General features: G+C 34.4%; 1 protein-coding gene across 4 annotated transcripts in view; it reads right to left on the bottom strand.

Annotated features, from left to right (window-relative positions):
- LOC121380646 (trithorax group protein osa-like) overlaps nt 1-21080 on the bottom strand; it is a 113412-nt gene that overhangs the window by 82438 nt on the left and 9894 nt on the right. For 2 of the 4 annotated variants that reach the window (XM_041509568.1, XM_041509573.1), the window contains exon 2: nt 20917-20942. The gene's annotated coding sequence lies outside the window, so the exon portion shown is untranslated. Of the gene's footprint in view, nt 1-12987; nt 13286-14923; nt 14959-20916; nt 20943-21080 lie in introns of those variants that run through there. The other 2 variants (XM_041509570.1, XM_041509569.1) reach the window with 2 other exon arrangements.

Raw genomic sequence — 21080 nt, 5'->3', positions numbered from 1 at the left:
GACCACTGGGCTATGTCCCCGCACAGTGAGAACACAAACAAAAGCAGTTTCCTTCTGCTCTGCTCTTTATACAAAATAAAAGTTAATGTTTGTTTTGTTAAATAACGATAACAGTAGAGCAGATTTATTTATTAATAATCGGCTGTTGGATGTAAAAACATTTGGTAATTTTGTCAAATAGTCTTATTTAGGAGGAGCATGCTACATTTTTCCCATTAGTAGCAAGGCATATTTTATATATATATATATCATCCCACAGACAGGATAGCACATACCACATCCTTTGATATACCAATCGTGGTGTACTGGCTGGAACGAGAAATAGCCCAATGGGGCCCAATGATGGGAATCGATTCTAGACCGACTGCACATCAAATTAGAGCTTTACAGTATAATATTAATTTATAGATATAACAAGACAATACTAGGTAGATATATATATATATATAAATGGAATAAAATAATTCTCAACACATCCTTAATACAATGGTAGCTAAATTCATGGACCTATCTAATCTACAGTAAGCAGGGTGACAGCTATTACTTAAAAAAAAAAAAATCTTATTTTCTATGAGTGCAAGTGTCAGTGACTTTATAATTTACCTTTCAGATATTGTCACATTTGACCCTCATTCTTTGTATTTACTGTTGTACATTCTTAAACATGCAGTGCAGAAACATAACAAGCATGCCAGCCAATCATTTATACATGCACTTGTAAAGCCAGTTCAGATTTCAAAACATCAAACCACAAACAAGTAGGAAGAAATGATAACTGGATGGCTTGTGGCTACAATTGTCTGTCTGGTTTCAAAACAACATAAACAACAAGCCAACAGTCCTACAGTATTAACCACACAAATGTTAACAATGCACTGACATTGATACAATATCCACATAAACAACTTTAACAACATCCATATAAACACAAACAACACACTGACATTGATACAATATCCACATAAACAACATCAATATAGACATAACACAATGAGATTGATATTAGAGTATCTACATAAACAACACCCATATAAACATTAACAGCACACTGACATTGTCATTAATATTACATCATCTACATAAACAACATCCATATAAACATTAACAACACATTCCGATAAAGGCTATTTCAATTTTATAGAAAAATATTGAAATTCTGCATTAAAATTGCTTTTTGGTTAAATGGAAAAAGGACCAAGAGTTAACTCTCTTGAATAGTAAGTTAGTTCGTAAATTGTTTTCTCTTGAATAGTGAATAAATATGTTTGGTTTGTGTATGGTGTATATGTACTGAAAACATTAAGATGACATCACATATAAAGCTTCCTTGTTTGGGGATAAAGTTTGGAATGTTTAGCATATGCAGAGCTTTAGATCCCACTAATTTGAGCACTACCTTGGCACAACAGGTTTTTAGTTTGATCTGAGCTCACTAATGTTTTTTTGGTGCATTACTGTTATTATTAGCTGGTAAAAAGACTTTAAAAGTTGTAGATATCCAGAAGTGCATATCATGCTATTTTAATCTAATTACAACTTAACATTTCAGTGGTTTTCAGGTGAAATATTCTGAGCTCAGCAGGCCACGATTATTTTGGGCATACTTTTTGGTTGTGCAATCTAGGTATTTTGTAAAATGCTTTGCAGTGTTAACATAAAATAAAAAGTAAGAATAACACTTTTTACTCGTTAAAGCAAAAGTTTTGGGGTAAGGCGTAGGTCAGTGGTACAGCACTCACTTTATGCGCGGTCGGTTTCGGATCGATCCCCGTCATTGGGCCCATTGCGCTATTTCTCACTCCAGCTAGTGCACCACGACTGGTACATCAAAGGCCATGGTATGTGCTATCCTGTCTATGGGATGGTGCATATAAAAGATCCCTTGCAGCTAATCGAAAAGAGTAGCCCATGAAGTGGCGACAGTGGGTTTCCTCTCTCAATATCTGTGTGGTCCTTAACCATATGTCTCACGCCATATAATTGTAATTAAAATCTGTTGAGTGCAACGTTAAATAAAACATTTCCTTTCCTTTCCTTTTACTCGTTATTGTGAATACAAAGTATACAGTAAAACAGATTTAAACTATACAGCTCATAGATCATCATTTTATTATAAAGTTAACCTTTAGCTTTCATTTGTCTATTCCATTCTGAAATTGAATTTTTTTTTTAATTATATTTTTCTAAACATAACTGAACTGGGTAGATGTTCATGATTAAATATTTAAAAAAAAATTCCTTTTGTATTGAAAACACATAAATATTTCGAGCAAACATAAAAGTAAAATTACTTCAAGTACATTGGTAAGCAGTGGGCCAGGTTCAACAGAGTACAAACAGATTGGTGTTGGTGTTGTTATCAGCAGGACTGGACCGCTACCAATCACTGTCTGTAAATGTATCAATAGCCAAGTACCCACTGGATTGAGAGGCCAGTCTAAACAAAGAGTAGATAACCTCGCTGATAAGAGAGGTCAAGTGTTAATCACAGGGTACAAATATTCAAACACACACTCTAATGGCTATCAATGACAAAACCTTTCACTGGTGCATGGTGCATGGTGCATGGCCTGTTATGCATGACCACTGTATGGCATGTAGTCTCCTTAATGTGTACTAATTGTACCACTGGGTCTGTTCATCTGTCAGTCTGTTAATGATCACATCTTTCTCAGACCTCAAAATGTAGTGTGAACAATCATTGGAAATTCAATAATAATTTAAGTTTAAGTTTAAGTTTAAGTTTAAGTTTAAGTTTAAGTTTAAGTTTAAATTTAAGTTTAAATCAAAACATCAAATTTTTAACAGTGCAAAACATTAACATGCTATAATGCATTGAGAACAACTGAATAAGTTTAAGTTTAAGTTTAAGTTTAAGTTTAAGTTTAAGTTTAAATTTAAATTTAAGTTTAAATCAAAACATCAAATTTTTAACAGTGCAAAACATTAACATGCTATAATGCATTGAGAACAACTGAATATGAGTAATGATGACCAGACACAAAATAGTATTGGTGCGTGAGAGATCGAACAAGGAAGAATAGAAACACGATCAGATTTCAATCAAACAAAAACATGATGACTGATTGTGATTGTAAGTACAACAGCTAAAAGCCAGTGCAAGTAATTTATTATCTGTAGTCAAGTGTATATCAGCAATTTTTGACTATATGTACCCAGGGTTTCAGATCTCACTGATTTGGACAGGCTTTTTGTCAGTTCTGAGCACACCAAGGAATAATAGCTGGTAAAGGAAAAGGAAGGAAAATGTTTTATTTAACGACACTCGAACACATTTCATTTACGATTATATGGCATCAGACATATGGTTAAGGACCACACAGATATTGAGAGAGGAAACCCGCTGTCGCCACTTTATGGGCTACTCTTTTCGATTAGCAGCAAGGGATCTTCTATTTGCACCATTCCACAGACAGGATAGTACATACCACTGCCTTTTTTACACCAGTTGTCAAACACTGGCTGGAACGAGAAATAGCCCAATGGGTCTATGGACGGGGATCGATCCTAGACTGACCGCGCATCAAGTGAACGCTTTACCACTGGGCTATGTCCCGCCCCCTAGCTGGTAAAGAGTTATACATATTCTGAAGTGCATTTCAAGTTATTTTAATCTAATTATAGCTGTAGTACTTAATTTGGGCTTGCTTATTTGGTGCTACGTTTTGGGGCCCACCTTTTATCACATCAACTTTGGTTCAATCTAACAGCCTGTGTCCCAATCAAAAAGAATAATGTGTGTGGCATCAACACTCTTTTTTCTCTCTCAGTCTATGATTTATAATAATTATTTAATGTTTTGATGTTCATGGAAGTGTGAACCACAGAACCAGTTTACACACTGTATGAACGTCCTGCCACCTACTTATGAACATTCTGAAGTCATGTGTACTCCAGCCACTGAGAAGCAACCACTTAAGTTCTCTTAGTTACTGTAACTTTATTATGGTCCAAAATAAATCTAATGTAATTAACTTTTAAAAAATAACACAGTTCCTTTCCTTTCAAACTTTCTTTAGCTACCTAAGATAAAAAAAAATTGAACAAACTCTCTAAAGGGGGGAAAGAAATGTTTAGTGACACATCAGCACATTGTTTAAATAACGTCAGTTAGGTGTCAAATGAAACATGGAACAGGTAATTACAATAGTCTATCTACAGGTACATGCAGCAGTACACCAAATAGCATCTCACTGGGTCAAAGTTCGAAGTACACCCAACTTTTCATTCCACACTTAATGCTACCAGTCCTGCCATTATTTCAGAAAATTTGTTTCTAATTTTCATTATTATTCATACTTACCTAGTGCTAGCACAACAACAATGCTAACACAGTAAGTTGAATAAGACTAGATAAATGCAACAGTGTTTGTTGTCATAAAATGTTGTTCCATCTGAACAGTAAATTTCAGTAATGTAATATGAACTAGTACCAACTACTACTGTACATGAAACATGTAGGGTTCTACTAAAATAGGATGAAAATCTTTGTGCGGAACTAGGGCAGTCAAAGATGTTTCCTGTTATGTCTGGAATGACAAGATGAACCCCATTTTTGTGTGATTTACGTTAAGGGTAAGGAACGGTAGAATTTATATCCATGGTGTGGCAGTTTTAGCCACATAGTGTATGCTACTATTATCATCTATGCAGGCATCATAGCCAAATGTTTTGGCAGATTTTATTGTTTTAAGTTGACCGTTTGACAAAGTTAATGACTCCTTATCAGTACTGTATGATTTGCTTAACCCTAACCCTAAACCTAACCCATTTTCTTTCTGGGGGAGGCCCCCCCATAACCCCTATCAACTGCAGTTGCATTCAGCACACAAATTGTAAATATTCAAATTCATAGTGCCATACCCAAAACTTTCTTTCTGGCAGAAACATTGCTATGTGAATAAGATGAATCTACCACCATTTGGTGCCATCTTTCTTATTAATCCACACCGGTGACGTTACACAACTGTTTCAACTAGACTATTTTTTAAGAACCTACAGTTGTGAACAATGCAATCTGAACATTTTGTGCATTCAGGTCAGGGACTGAGACCCACAATTGACTGAAAACTGGAGTATTGTAAACAAGTATGTTTAGGTCACGATGCCACACACCTGCATTATCGAACGAACATGTAATTTAAGCCTTATAAACATGATACATACAGTAATATATTCAAACTGAATATAACAAACATTATTGAATACTAAATCGGAAATCATAAATTATTGTTTACAACAGGTATGATGTTTAATGCCAGCCATCCCTGCTGAGAATATACTAGCTGAATCATTCAGGTGAGGGTAGAAAGGATCCTGTCGCTTTGATTCCTTGGTATTTTAACAAATTGCTTTCATAAAAATAATATAAAATACTTAATTTGGCAATATCATATTTAAAACATGCATTCACTAATGGATTAAGTTGGAGAATGTACACAAAAGTGTAGATTCATAAAAAATAATTATCTTATCCTTATGGGAATCATGAATTGTTTTTCACAAATTCACACTTACTCACACATTCTCCACTACGTATTTAACATATATCCAGTAGTTCTGCCCAGTGTAACTGGATACATGGACAACCCATGGGAGTATACATGTACATACACATACACTCATACACAAACAACGTGATATATATCAAAGATTACCTGGCCGACCGTAAACAGCTAGCGCACACCCAGCTACATGTTGTTCTACAGCCTGACCAGCACACCTTCAGCAGATCACTGACATAATCCCAAAGTAGTACCTACACCAACACTGATAATATATTCCCTCAACATCCACCGGCACTTACAATCAGACGTCCTGTCCGTCTGGTCAGTGCGGTCAGTCGTTGGTTTGGTCGGTCAGTCAGTCATAGTACTCTGGGAATGACCCATGGTAATTCAGACCCTGTTCTAACACCGTACTGCTCCTTGCAAACCTGCTTCTCAATGACCAGTGGCGGCCGTGTTACCTAACACTGTTTACTTGTCTGCACACAAAGACCCCACACTCAATGACCACGGAATGCCCCAGGGCACCAGCCCTCGTTGTATTGTGTTCCCTGGCCCCTTACTGGAGGAGACCATATGATGCAGAGAGGTTTCAATCAGAGTTTTCACAAAGCCACTTTGGGAGTGCATTTAAAAAATGGTGTCTTGGCCATTGTGAAAATAAACCTGTGTGGTTTCCACTTGGGATAAGCGACACTTCCAAATTCCATTATCTACATCTGCAGCTGCAGTTACTTGATACACGCGGAGATCTGCGTAGATCCCCCAGTTAATATGCAGGGAATTAAAGTTTTTGCATCAACTGTGCTATATAGATAGATCTACCATTTTGAGAATATTATTTAAGCTGGGTTTATTGAACTAATAGGATTCTTTTATTTAAAATGTGCCAGGCCTACTATATTTTTAGAGTAATTACTTGAAACGAGTATATTATTTTGAGAAATGCTGTGTGTAGAGTATTTATAAGCTATATACGTAAGATGAGTCATGACATTTTGAGAGTATTTGATTTCAAGCTGCTTCTAGAAAACTGTGAGGATATTATTTAAGAAATTAAGAACACATATTCTAATTGATGACAAAAACGTAAGCGACAGTGAAGCAAAAAAAAAGACACTACACAGAAATGATTATATTCTGTTAGAAAAGAAACCTGCAGCAACCAATGCATCTACCTTTTCCAATTAGCAAATATTTTAAATGTACATTTTACAGAAAAAAACAGTACAAACTGTATAAAGTGATATATACCAGTCTTAGATGAAAATACAAAATAACAAACTGGTTTAGATGACCACATTTTACAAATTATAAGTTTTAAGAGTTAAAATCCTCTTCCAACAAATACAAAAAAGTTTGAATCGATCTGCACTGGGTTCATCACAAAATATAAATAAAAATTTAGCAATGGAAAGATATATTTTGCATTTAATATATATATCTATATGGTTATTTCAACACAGGACAGTACATCCCACAGATCAGGGAATAGAATGTTCAGTATTATGTCGCGATTTTCTAAGAAAGTTTCAGAAATTACTACATAATTTCTAAAATTTTAAAAAGTTGCTGATAATAAATTTTCAATCAATTAACAACTGTTGCTAATCAAAATATTTTGGAAACAAAATATCCCCTGCACCCTATGATGTACCAGTTATAAGGCCCTGGTTGGGATGGGAAAAATAAAAAGTGATTGTTCCTACGATGAAATGCATCTCAAACGAGTACTCTGCCACTGAGCTATATTCAACCCTAAACATTTTTAGTACATCAACAAGGTCATTTATAATCGTATCTGTGAAACTGGGGTGGGCAAGGGATCTGTCTACATAGTTTCTGGCATCATACCTGCAACTGTACGAGTGCAATAAATACTAAATAAATAAATCAGATGTTATTTATTTAGGTCATTACAAATTTTCCACTTCCATAATTTCCATCTGTGGCAGCATTATCGCTGCAAGGCCAGGGGTACGGAACTCCTTATGACTAACTCCTTTTGTTCCAAAACCTTTTTTTCTTCTTTTTTTGTGTAAACTTGCAAATAAATGACCTATTTTTTGCCCAAAATACGGAGCATCTGGAAAAGTAACCCAATCTGGTAGCATAATTCTTGTTTTAAATGTGGCTGCACTCCAGCAGTTTGCCAAGTAAAACCATATTGTAAGAAAAAGTGTGCCAAAACAGAAAGCAGAAATGCCAAGCATTAGACATTTCATTAAAGACAGGCTATTGCCGGGTTTTAAAACGCGTCATCCAGAGACAGACTACATGACTAGTACATTGTTGTATCCATCTGGTTCACCGAATAGTAGCAAAAACACAGTCTGTTGTATTTAATGACACCACTAGAGCACAATGATTTATTAATCATCAGCTACTGGATGTCAAAGATTTTTTAATTCTGACATTTTATTTCAGAGAGGAAACCCACCACATTTTCCTCATAAGTAGCAACAAATCTTTTACATGCATCATCCCAGACACGATAGCACATCCCATGGCCTTTGATGATAAATCAATCATGGCACACTGGCTGAAATGAGAAATAGACTTATGGGCTTGGTTGGGGAGGGGGTCTACGTTTTGGGGGTTATCTCATTGCAGGGATTCTACAAAAGAAATTTAAATCCACTAGCACGAGACCAGTGATTTTAAAAATCCACTAGCCATGGTTTAAAATCTACTAACCTAGTTCTGTACCATAAATGTTTTCAAAAAATACTAGAAAGTGGAAAAAAAACAAAAAAAACAAGTCAGTGATATACTTTTAACCTATTTACAGTTAGCACACTTTGAGAAATAATCACGTGGCAATTAACAGAAATCATTCAGCTGCAGCCACTCAAAACTATATTTCAATCTTACACCTGATATGAATAAAACTGATATGGATGTAAAAATAAAGCATCCCCCACTCTTTTATTTTTACATGAACCAAAATATCTTCCATATGAGTTTGTACTCCCACTGCTCATAAAATAAAATTATATGACAACCAGTCACGCCATTAAAAAAACACCCTTATCAGACCACCAGCAGGCATGAAAATAACAACAGTATTGCATCTCCACCCATCTCCCACCTCCAGAGACAATTCATGGAATAATAACTATCCAATATTCTAATATGTACAATATTCACACTTATTCTTATTACAAGTCTTAATCAAAACACTAAATGACTACATGTCATGTATGCTATATAAAAAAAACGTTGACCGATATATATTGACAGGCAGATCTTAAAACTTGGTATGTAAAACCACAAAAATTCTTGCAACATGCACGCAAATATAAATGGCTTCTAACCTCACACACAAGGATATTAATAAACGTATTAAGCAGGTGAATCAAAGAGAAACATGACCAATGTAGGTTTATACCCAAATAAAAGCTGAACACCGAAACACTGTATTTACCATAACGGGCACACTTTACACCGACCTCCCACAGAGACAATAACAGTCAAATAGGTCAACAAGAAAGCAACCCAGCCATTAAAGTGCCAATGTGGCCAAGATCAGGCTGGCCCAATGGTTAACATGGAAAAGGAATAGTTTGTTTAACGACACCCCAGTCCATTTTAAATTATAGTTATTTGTGTCCTGCATATAGACATGTAGTCATACTAATACCTGCTTGGAAGATGGGGAACCAGACGCTTATCAAAAATAGCAGCAAGTGATCTTTTAAATGAGTTTTCACCAATGGCTGGATAGTACATACCATGGTCTTTAAATCTATCATGAATACTACTTGAGTAACTTCTGTTTATTGTTTGGATAAATTCTGCAATATACAAGGGGTCATTAACAAATATCAATATTTTCACTAGCTTAGTATCCATATGAGAGGGAGAGGGGGATGAAAACAAATATTGTCAGCATAAGCTTTTAAAAAAGAAAACAAATGTCAATAGGAAATAACTCTTGCAAAATTAAAAAAAAATTATGTACTCTTTTAGGATGGAGACAGCAAAAAAAGATACATACATATAATTATAGAGCACTGGTTAGTGCAAATGGCTTCATACAAAGCCTAGAAGTGCATTTATTCTGGATGGGTCACTGTTACGCACCATCTGCATCTCTACCATGCTGCATGACTGAGCTAAAGCCAAAACATATCCACAAATATCAACTGTTGTTTGTGGGATTATTTGTAATTGTGTACTTTCACTGGTCTTCACCATAAGCAAAATCAAGGCCAGACAAGAAATCCCAACAAGTTTCATATAAAATTTATCAAAAAAAAGTTTTACAAGGCAATTAATTTGCCGCTCACTTAAAAATTTCCATGTGAGTTTTCAGTGGAATGCGAGTGATCACTAACTTTTGCTGGTGAAGATTGTTTACTATGCTTATATCAGTACCCAGAGCCAGTTATCTCATGTTTTCATTCAATGACAATATCACAATCATATTACACAGTGACTTTGATCATCCAGCCATTATGACAACAGTCCCGAGACAGGGCAATAAATAACTGGTCACTTACGCGTGGGCACACTGGAGCCTTAGCAAGGCCTGGTCAGCAGGGTCTGACCACAGTTCAAAGACATACGCTGAACAACCAGTCTGTTCACATGCAATATACCAATAGCCACACAGACAGCCAGGCTCAGAATCATACATAACTACAAATTAAATTTCCATAATACAGGCATCAAAATAAGTCGAGAATGGTTGTTCATGTTACTAAACCTAGTAGGAGGTTACCACGTCAAGAAAGTCAAGAATGGTACTTCATTCTCCACAAAATTTTAATTAAACAAAAACTAGACTGTAAACTCTGAATCAGTTATAGGTCTTATTAAATATACATACAACTTGTAAGTATCAGTATGATAAGAACAGTGGTATGGATGTATAACAGAGTATCAGGGTATCAGCCACGGTTTATAGTAAAGAAATGTTTTATTTAATGACGCACTCAACACATTTTATTTACGGTTATATGGCATCAGACATATGGTAAAGGACCACACAGATATTGAGGGAGGAAACCCGCTGCCACTTCATGGGCTATTCTTTTCGATTAGCAGCAAGGGTTATTTTATATGCACCATCCCACAGGCAGGGTAGTACATACCACAGCCTTTGATATACCAGTCGTGGTGCACTGTCTGGAATGAGAAATAGCCCAAGGGGCCCACCGATGGGGCTCGATCCCAGACCGACCACACATCGAGCAAGCTCTTTACCACTGGGCTACGTTCTGCCCCCAGTTTATAGTAGTAATAATGGGAATTGTAAACTTGATAAATGTGTTGTAACCTACAGGTTTATCCATAGGTTATCAGGTCTGTATTTTGTGGTAATCTGTACATGGGTTACCAGACCCATTGGTTATTTCAACGACTGATAATAAACAGATACAATTTAATATTTCTTATAATTAAGCTCTTCTACAATTGAACATGGTAGGGTGGAAGACAATATAATAATTATTTACTTCGGGTGGATCTGCAAGATTTCCTCTGAATGCACACATGGTTTAAATAAAAATATTATTTTGTAGGTGGATGTTATAAAAACAATTACATGAAGACAATCGACCCCCATCTCTTGTAGAACGACTAAATTGTTTCCCATATGCTTCATGGAAAGTATGTTACGGCTATAGTATGTCATGAAGCCCTTGAAGCACCAATGTAAATTCAAAAGGGCTGAAGTAGCACGTGACAGTAACTATGTTTCACAGCTATTTTTGACACCTACATGTAATAGCCACTAATTAAATAATGTGTTGTGGTGTTCATAAAATATTATATTCCTATACCGCTGATATTTTCAGTCATCATGGGTATTTAATTTTTGTTAACTGGTTGCACAATGAGATCATGTAGTCCTGTCTTCTGAGACATCATGCAGTGCTAATGTTCACATATGATTTGACTAGCTCTCGAACTGAATTCAATTTAACGTGAAGCACATACTAAAACCAGTCTAGCAAGCAAACGTTCGTTTTCCTGTTCTGTCTGGCTAAAGTGCAACAGCACTGTTGTCTATGTTGCCCATCAACATAAAGCACAGCCACTTGAAAAATCATTAACTTGTTTTCAACATCCATCATTATCAAAAGTTAAAGGTCAACACCCAATTTACAGTCTATGTCTATATGCTTATATACGTGTGGTTTTTTCCTCCATAATAGATTAATACACACATCAACAAAAATAGAGAAAAATAATTTATAAATATAATGCAGAGAAGATTTTGTTCAGTATGGCGTCACGATTTGCTATGCAAGTTACAGAGATCACTGCCCAATTTTAAAACATTAAACAGTAGTTGCTAATTATTTTCAACTGACTAGAAATATTGCTAATCACTGTAGCATAACATCAGGGCTCAAAACGACCAATATTCCATTTGGGTGACAAACATTAAAAAAATAAAAGTGTTATTCGCCCAAATAATATTATGTGGACGATCTTCTTCAGAGCTATAACATATGAGCCACTATTAATATTTGTCTTCAACATTAAAATGTTGCTCGTGGTTCTCTTACCATAATTTGCCAATATCCATTATTATTTTTTGGGCCACCATATTTTTTGGCGAGTTTCGAGCCCTGTAACATACCTGTATATGTAATGTAATATAGCAACGTACAGCACAGAAAAATATAGCATAGCATTTGGCATATGTAGACATAGGGATGGATAGACACATGCAGATATAAATATAATATTGACATTTAATTTGTTTTTTACTCAGAGATGATACATACATATTTATACATTTTCAGTCTCTTGCAATATATTTTTTCCTTAATGCATTTATTTGTTGCTCATATTTTGAAAGATTTAAATGTGACATAAACACACTTATATTGCTTATATTATATTACATTATGGAAAATGTTGTTACAGGTATGTGACTTTACTAAAGATATCAATCTTACTTGTGTTTATATAGGATCATGATAATATTATAATAATAATAATAATATTAACAGCCATGGTCAATATACACAGCCTCTCATCCCGTGTGGTTTGATATAATAACAAATCGTGAATATTGAATTACTGTAGATAAAGCTAAGCTCTATCTAAAATTGATCATATCAATAATACATGCTGTTCTGCTGGTCAACATTAGACATTTGCATAACAAGCTGTGTAGTAGGGCATTACACAGAAGAAGACAATCAGTATACTGGCACACCACACCAGCGGTGATCACTGGAGAAAGCACAAGCGCAGAAATCCATTTAGCACTGCCGAGTTCTCATGCTTGACAATCCAATTACACAGGCTCTAAGTTACTGATCAGAATGATCCTGGCTTCATTCGACAAACGGAGAACTGGGTCATGCAGGCACATGTTGGCTCTATTATTAACCCACCCCCCCACCACCAACACCAAGATTATCATAGGATCCACACACCAAAAGCAGTACTCATTTCTATTGTTAGTTGTTTATGAAAATCAACGTGTACTTACCTGCATAAACAAGCACATGACGGAGTGAGAAAGAGACAGAGGGAGAAGCTGGTAAAAAAAATCTCCTCTAAAACAAGGAACACCTCATAGCCGTGGGCTTGAACTGTTCACGCATTCCACTGGGATATAAATGGAAACAATCCCCTTATCGAAGCGCTGGGCTACACTACCTTCAGTATTCACTTGATTGAATGGCAGTGTGGGGAGAGAGACACAGACACAGAGAGAGTGAGCGAGCACACGGCTGGGATAGGAACAACAAAGACGCTATACCTAGTGGTGTTTTCTCCACATAAATGTGCTGGTCTTCTAAAGTACTTCCAACCAGACAACCCACATGGTGCTGTTACACACACCCGTGTCATACATAACACTATAGTATATAGTGAAAACACAGTTTATCAGCTACTTAGGGTAGCAATAAAATAAAGCTGTGCTTTCTGAGACATCCACAGCAACAGTGAAACCCTGAGTTTATCAGCCACTTTAGCTTAGTAATAAAATAAAACTGTGTTTTCTGAGACATCCACAACAACAGTGAAACCAGAGTTTATCAGCCATTTAGGGTAGAAATAAAATAAAGCTGTGCTTTCTGAGACATCCACAACAACAGTGAAACCAGAATTTATCAGCCACTTTAGCTTAGTAATAAAATAAAACTCTGCTTTCTGAGACATCCACAACAACAGTGAAACCAGAATTTATCAGCCATTTAGGGTAGAAATAAAATAAAACTGTGCTTTCTGAGACATCCACAACAACGGTGAAATCAGAATTTATCAGCCATTTAGGGTAGAAATAAAATAAAGCTGTGCTTTCTGAAACAGATATTCACAACACTATAGTATACAGTGAAACCGGAGTTTACCAGCCACTTAGGGTAGTAATAAAATAAAACTGTGCTTTCTGAGACATCCACAACAACAGTGAAACCAGAGTTTATCAGCCATTTAGGGTAGAAATAAAATAAAGCTGTGCTTTCTGAGACATCCACAACAACGGTGAAACCAGAATTTATCAGCCACTTTAGCTTAGTAATAAAATAAAACTGTGTTTTTCCACTGAGACCGGATCCCACTTTAACTTAGTAATAAAATAAACCGGAGTTTATCATCCCAACAACTGTTAGCTTAGTAATAAAATAAAAAAACTGTGCTTTCTGAGACATCCACAACAACTGTGAAACCAGAGTTTATCAGCCACTTTAGAGTTAGTAAAATAAAACTGTGCTTTCTGAAACAGAATAAAAACACAGTATTACCGGAGTTTACCAGGTAGGGTAGTAATAAAATAAAGCTTGTGACATTCACAACACTTATACTGAAAAATGGTTAAAATAAAGGGACTGAAAATGGTAATACTTAGTAATCTGAGTTATCAATGTTAATCAACTGCCTTTATAAAACAGCCAAAAAGGTATAATTAATTAATACAATATGCCTTTTATATCTTTTGCCATTCATTTATTAAAGCAAGCACATAAATTACATTAATGTTTATTTTAATTTAAAAAAATTGTATTTGTAATGAAAAACAAGTGCCCCAAAAATGGTGAAAATGCCCCAAAAGTGTTTGGTCTACCATGCCTTGCCTAATTTCTAGGGAAGTCTCTACGATTGTTAAGACGATGTCGACCAACTGAGAACTTTTTTAATCACTGTAATTACATATTAAATACATTTTTCTAACTAAAATATTAGTGGTTGTATAGTAAACATGTTTTCAATTGTTTTACTTTTTCTCTATGTCAAACTTCATTTTAATTCTAATATATTTTTTTTTATATGTACAAAATTATTGGCATACGAAATCCACTTTGGGTTACTTATAAATATTAGGACAATAAGAAACACTTTGAATATATGGATACTGATACTGTAAAGAAAGATATGTAATACTAGTCGTTACTAAATTTTATTAGTTGAAAACATCTTACCATGCAGCAAACTCTGGATAGTCCCTTTGAAGTTTAAAAAGACTATATTACATTCCGAATTTTCTGTAAAAAAAAATATTTTTTTAAAAACGAAACCACTAGAGCACATTGATTAATTAATCATCAGCTATTGGATGTCAAACAATAGTATGATATTTTCAACTAATACAGCCTTTTTAACAACTCAAATTACATAAATACAAACAAGCTCCTGTTTAGAGTATCAGTATTTATCCAGTGTGTTTTTGGTCGATATAATAATTGTAGCTCAAACTTCATTGTACATCTTAATGTACTTTATTTTACAAAATTATTAGATAAAATCCAGTTTCGTCTACTACAAACATTATGATAATGAGAACTTGTATATTATATAACCAATGTTTCAAAAAGAAAATACATTCAGTATTTAATTAGTCATTAAAAAAACTACATTAGTCGGAAACACCTTATAAGAGCAGCAACTCCAAGATACGTTTCTTTAATACAGGTCAAGTAGTACTAGTTTTGGAGAATGATGAAGTGACCTATTAGGACAAGTGGTTATTTAAAGGAGGGGTCTGATTGACAAGGTCTGACTGTACTGATCACTGGTTACAAAACAGCATTACACCAAGCACAAGTCAAGTGAACAGCTTTAGAAAAAGCCACATAATGATGACACACAGAGACATAGGGGTAAGGAAATCAATATGCACAATTTAATAATGCCTAATGAGTCACTGTCATTCTGGGAAGTAAAAATAAACATATTTTAGCAGATTAATTTTATCCAGATATTTTATTAATTCACCTGTAATATTTCCTTTAAATTACATTGGTAAATATCACAAACAAAAGACTAACTTTTTTCAGTGTTACTATTGACATTTTAAGTGTGTGTACATAGTCACATTGGGATGTGTATGTGTGTCTGTCTGTCCGCCTGTGTGTGTCTGTCTGTGTGTCTGTGTGTCCGTGCGTCCGTGCGTGTGTGTGTGTAATATTTTTAACAAATAAGAATATTTGTTTAAATACTAATACCTCTGCACATTTCAAACTGTAGCTATTTGGTGTCAGCATTTGGTGAAGAGAAAGGAAACCCACCATTACCATGCCCAGTGTTCTCGCTGCTCCATTTAAGCGGGGCGCCCCGCCCCGCTATTCCATTTTGCCGCCCTCCTTTCACGTTCCCCGCCCTCCTTTATTTTTGAGCGCCCTCCTTTATTTTTAAGCGCCCCTCTTTATTTTCCAGCACCTATCTCCGCTATTTCCAAATGCACTTTTTTCCCACACAAAAAACAACGATCAGTCTGCACACTGGACATCAAAGGAAACCAGCCACGTTGTGTACGAAAAAGCAATTGACTAAACATTTACGACAGATACCGTAACGTAATTTAACAGTATTTTTAACAGCCTCTATTTTATCCAATATCTGTATCCATTTGTATGTTTGATAGACAATAAAAGTTATATTTTATGTAAGCAATGAAAACAAACTCTCTTATTTGGCGCCAAATTTGTCACGTGATCAGAACGGTCATTCTGTCTTTTGTTTCCACTAACTCGTTTGATATTTTGTCCTCAGTTGCAGATATAATTGGTTGAAACTGATGATTTTTACGTTCTGTTATTCTGTTTATTCAGCAGTTCTTTATAAAATATTGTAAACTTTTAATTTTGAGGGGATATGAACGCTTACAAAAACAACGGAAGTTTATCATTAAAATCATTTATCTTGAGTGCCAAATAATATATACACCGCCTTTACAAAAACGAAACTACTTTTTATCAGCTGGCGATAATATTTTATCACAGCGATCGATTCATTTGATGAAGATGGAAATAACAAAAATGTATCTGACATTAGATCACTTTACAAACATCTTTATTGTTTTTCGTATATCTTGAAATCTTTATTAAAAATAATATTAAAACTTTGATCGGTCCAGCAAAACCGGAACTGCCCGTGAATGTCAGACCGATATTATCTTCGGTTCAATTAAAAGACGATTTTTTTTATAAACCCCTTTGCACTTTTTTGTAGGCAAAATAAGGAGTATGTTTTTTCTCAAAGTCTACCAACACACAACAATATGATAATCAAACTACTCCCCCCTCCCACCCCCCCCCCTCATTTTTTTTTTTTTTTTTTTTTTTGAAGGGTGTGGTGCTGACCGGCCGCCCTCCTTTAAGTTTCACCCAGCGAGAACACTGATGCCACTATTTTAGGTATCTGTCTGATATATATATATATATATCTATAGATATATATATATATATATATATATATATATATAGATAGATATAGAGATAGAGATAGATATAGATATAGATATAGATATAGATATAGATATCTCCCTCCCTCCCTCCCTCCCTCCCTCCCTCTCTCTCTCTCTCTCTCTGATTGAAATAAGTACTAATAAGTCTACAATTTTAGACACCAAAGACCTACAGTTTAAAATTAAATGTGCTGAGCCCAGGTGTCACTAAAATAAATATTCCTTTACTTTACTTTCTGTCACTACATCCAGATCCAGATGGCTGTACAGAAGAAGCCTGCACATGACCAAAGTGAGGAGTAGGACACAGAAACTAGTACAGGAGCACACTGTGTATGTAACATGAACAGGTTTCTCCATATACAATCTGACACTCCATCAGCACTTGACACCATCATACATGTTCTGTATGGGTAGCCTGCCACTCCACACTGGCCATTGACAGCGGCCAGGCTCAAAGGGCGACCACTCTGTGATGTCTTTCTTATCAGCGGCCTACACGGAGAGCTGGGATCCACACCAGGTCACTGTCGGGTCACATGCACAGCAACTGATAAACAGAACCCAGTAATATCTCTATTTACTTGGCCATTATCTTAAAAGTAAACAGAACTGGCAAGAAAATAAAGTGTACATAATTATAGGATATTAAATGAGCTTCCATTTCGTATCATGTTTATGTCCCGAGTGAAATAATTTTCAGTTGTCACAAGCTTTAACGAATGACAATGAAAATTATTTCATAAGGGACATAAACATGATTCAAAATGGTAGCGAGTTTAATATCCTATTTATTACTCATAATCGGTCTTAATTTATATCATTCAACTCGTTTGGCTGACGTTCCTGTAACTTACAGTGTAAGGTTGTAGTGCACCAATTGATGACATCATCGCATGACATCAAATATGTTACGTCCCACTTAGCATTCCAGTGGGACGTATCACTTTGATATGTACCAAGATATTTATAACCATATGGATAATAAATAGTTTACTGCTATAATGACATATGAAAAACATAATGGTTTTTGCCAGCACTGCTTTGACGTATGTTTTGAATCACATGCTAGGCTTCCCTATTGTGTCATACTGAAAATAACACAAAACCTAAGCATCGGCACTTAAAACTGAGTGTCTCAAAATTACTTGAAGTTATCCTGGATGTTATTTTGGCAGTTTCTCAAAAACAGACAGCATTAATTAATGTAAATTTCATTATAATTTACAATCTTCATTTAACTACTCAGTATTCAGTATAATATAAACATCCAGTAACCAATCTTTCCCCAATGATTTCTCATTCTACAGGATTTCAGAGAAATGCCTTCCCTATTTTTATTTTGGTGAAAATTTACGATTTGTTAAATAATGCATTTATGGCATACACATACATGAATCTTTTGTACACTTAGCATAAAACTGAATCAATGAATATGTTAGTAAGGTTATTTATATAAAATAAAAATAAATAAAAAAACACCTTTAAACAAAGAGCCTAATGTCACAGTAAAGCGAATATGAATTGAACTGCATTTACATATTAAAACTATTTTTATGCAAATTACACGTAAGAGTACATGTTTTATGTGACTCAACTGTAGTTTTATGTGCTTACATTTAATATTTACTGGCTAAGTGATCCACATATCATCACGTTACATAATTTATTTTCCAATAAAATGCAACTAAAGAATATGTGATTTCATAAAAAGAATTCTTTCCATGAACATAATATGGAAATGTAGAGATAACTATGTCAGAGCAACATGTACAAGTATGCCGGATATTATCAATATCAATATCACATACAGGCTCTGAAAATTGAACATTTGTGTAACCCAATTATGGGTTATGTAAAAATAAATTTCGGTAACCTTTTCCCTTTATGCATGATAACCTGTTATGTCCATGTAAATGATATACTAAATTTAATGCATAACCAAAAATAGGTTACTCAAAAGTAGATTTGTGTGAGTGACGCATGAACAAAACAACCATTCTAACAATTTTCAGAGACTTGATATGGGTAAATAAAATGCAAGTCAATTTTGGTTTTAAATGCTTTGTAAATGATTTCCTAAAAAAGTTTTAAAATAATAATAATAAATCATTTCTGCTTCACGGATTTTATGCTTTAATATCCAAAGTTCTTTTTGGGTTGTTATTGTTTTATTCTGTGGATGGTTACAAATCAGGCACTGAAACAAGTCAACAACAATTGTTCAGATAAGCAGATTACCACATGTAAATAAAGTTATTTAATTTAACGATTGTCTGTTGTTTCTGTTATGATTCATCAGCATATAATTTTTTTTAAAGCATGTATAATCGATAAAGCCATTCACACAAAAGTTTGCCATGGTTTTTTTTGGTTGATTCTAACCCAGTGAATCTAAAAGAAATAAGCATTCTAAGAGTACTACTAGCAGTACATATCCTCTACCAGGCCTATTAAACAAATTGGTATCTTCTAAGTTCAAGAACAATGTGTAACAATACATGATAAATGTGTATACTTGGATCTGTAACAATACATGATTAATCTATACACACACTTTCAGTTCAATATTTTGAGGCATTGCAAAAACATTTGTCTGTAGGACAAGATGATTTTCAAAGTTGAGGTAGAGCCTTGAATCTTGTGTATATCTTTAGGATAAATTATGTAACCTTTTAATGGTAGATCATTTAGATTGTTTCTCTAACATCTCTTTCTTTATTAAAACTCATGAAGTCACTAATTCCATTAATGGTAAAAAAGCACAGAATGTCATATCGACTGTTCAATACATGTATTTAAAAATATGTTCAGACATTTGTTTTTATTATTTGAAGGTAGATAACCACTGTATGCATTGATAGTAAAAACAAGCTAGTTTTTTTTACTGTATTTTGCATCAGAAATGATGTTACAAGATAGGAAGGTAAAATTGCAGCTTTAAAACATGTACACAGTTGTCAATTACATGCAATTCGTATTACAGATACAGGACGACGTTTATGGTAATGACAGGAATATACAAGTTACATGTAGTATTTCTTCACATCAAGTCAGATAATAAATGTTCTTTCTCAATCACTGAAAACATACATGTATTTTAGTACATATAGTTTTAATGCAAAACTATAATTTCTTCATTGATCATTGGAAAACTTAGGCTACAGTACTGATGTTCATAATACAAGGGCAACAACTCTGCTGGCCTCCCTAAGCAATCCACACACTGCAAATGCAGACTTCAATTACAGATTTTCTGTTAATCATTAATGTGTTTGACAAATTTCCAAACTAGATACACACATTTATATAGCTACATGTATTTGCATGTATATTCATGTATTTATTTCAGGATTGGACATAGGAATATGAGAAAAGGTGTTTATGAAATGCTAAGAGGGGCAAGATTATGGATAATTTTAGAAAAAATCACCAAAGTGAACCAGGTGCTGGGTATACAGTAATGCTAATATTACTGACTGTGACTGGTCAAAACAAAAAAAGATAAGTGAAGTTCACGTACATATTTATCAAGCCAATAATAGTATACATATCATGAAAATACCTATTTTTCATTAGTTGACAGTATTAACTCATGAAACTGAATTAGAATGAATGATGAATGAATCCCAAACCATAAAAACTATTATAAAATAATTTTAAACAAAACTAAACAAAAAAAACAAATGTCATTAATTTAAACAAAAAAGAAGATAATTAGTGACTCACCATAATAGATTTCACATGATGATAAACTGCAAAAGAGAAACAAAACCATTTATATTAAAAAGAAAAATGAATAAGTCTATTACTGGTGACATTACCAAGAATTCATTCTGTTATTAAGTGATCTATCAAATAAATATGGACAAGAGACATGATGATGTTCAGGG

This window comes from Gigantopelta aegis, chromosome 9, assembly GCF_016097555.1.
Source record: "Gigantopelta aegis isolate Gae_Host chromosome 9, Gae_host_genome, whole genome shotgun sequence".
In the NCBI taxonomy this organism is placed as follows: Eukaryota; Metazoa; Mollusca; class Gastropoda; order Neomphalida; family Peltospiridae; genus Gigantopelta; species Gigantopelta aegis.
This window is presented reverse-complemented; position numbering and strand designations above follow the sequence as displayed.